This window comes from Schistosoma mansoni (genome assembly GCF_000237925.1).
Source record: "Schistosoma mansoni, WGS project CABG00000000 data, supercontig 0228, strain Puerto Rico, whole genome shotgun sequence".
In the NCBI taxonomy this organism is placed as follows: domain Eukaryota; kingdom Metazoa; phylum Platyhelminthes; class Trematoda; order Strigeidida; family Schistosomatidae; genus Schistosoma; species Schistosoma mansoni.
This window is the reverse complement of record NW_017386094.1, coordinates 200,155-201,471: the sequence shown is the minus strand read 5'-3', so window position 1 is coordinate 201,471 and position 1,317 is coordinate 200,155. Positions and strand designations below refer to the sequence as shown.

The window sequence follows — 1,317 nt, the reverse complement described above, 5'->3', positions numbered from 1 at the left end:
CTTGTGCATTAGATTTTGCTACTCTTCTTCAGCTGGTATTGATTGCTGCCTACTTATTTCTGCTTTCTTCAACCTTATATAGTGTAGTAACAGTTATTCATACCTTATGATGGTGTTTCTTGTGGCCCAGAACCTGCTGACATGTTGAAACAATTGCCTCCTTGATACCTTTTCAGTTGCTCTCTATAGTAGTTCTCTCTCCATTGAGTAGATAATGAAAGGCCTGAAACCTGTTGCTGATGGCTATGTTGAATTTGTTGAATTCGTCAGTATCCCGAAGAAAAGCCGTATTAAACTTTTGTGATGTTGACTGCCCCGTTGTCCAGTGCTTCTCAAGTTTTAATTTCATCTTGGCGACCAGCAAATGATGATCAGATGCTATTTCAGCTGTTCTCCTGGTTCTCACATCCTCCATTGTCCTCCAGAACTTTTTATCGATGCAGATGTGGTCGATTTGGTTCTGTACAGCGTGGTCCGATGAAGTCGATATGGTTCCAATGAAGATTGTCGTTATTGTCCAACCTGCGTCCAATGTAGTTTACTGATTCCAAGCACCTCCAAGTTGTATTTCTTTATTTCTTCAACAATTCGGAAGACTCTTCCGGTCTTCCACATTGTCTGAACGTTACATGTACTTATAAAAATTGTTGCTCTGGTTGTAAGAAGATTCATTGGACTCATGACTTCCAAAGTTACTCGGCTTTCATCATTATGGGGCGTATTTTTTTAGTTGAATCTAAAAGCATCATGATTGTTAATGATAATTTCATAGATTGATAAACTAAAGACTTGAAAATCAAGATAATTGTATTTGACAATTATTACTAGACAAATTTGAGTTAAGATGGTAGATGATTTCAATATTTATTCATAGCTGAATAAAATTCATCTATAAATAGCAAATAAACTATTTAAACAAGGATGGATAGTGGCTAGCAGTGGAATCCAGGACGCGCGTTTCGTCCTATTTGGAACTCGTCAGCTGGATGTACCTGCATCTCAGAGTTGATGTTCACTCTGGGACTTGAACCCAGTACCCTCGCTTCAAACGCCATCGCGTTATCCACTCGGCCACTATCCATCCTTACTTAACATGCTTGTGAATTAAGGCTGTATTAAGGCAATATGCACAGTATGCACATATGCCAATTAGAGACTGACCAGTTGCAGTCCTAACATATCAATGGAAAGATTCAAACAAACAATACTGAATGAAATAAACTAATTGTTTGAACTTAATTTTGTCTTCAGAAAAGTAATAGTCATCTATGAAATGATACTCACATTCATTTTTGTTCTATGTATGCGGATGATTAT

At 37.5% G+C, this 1,317-nt stretch overlaps 1 non-coding gene across 1 annotated transcript; it reads right to left on the bottom strand.

The window, feature by feature from the left end:
• Positions 1-1,010: 1,010 nt before the first annotated feature.
• Positions 1,011-1,083, bottom strand: Smp_tRNA_02080_Pseudo_TTG.1.1. Its single transcript has one exon. It is a non-coding gene (tRNA).
• Between the last annotated feature and the right edge of the window lie 234 nt (positions 1,084-1,317).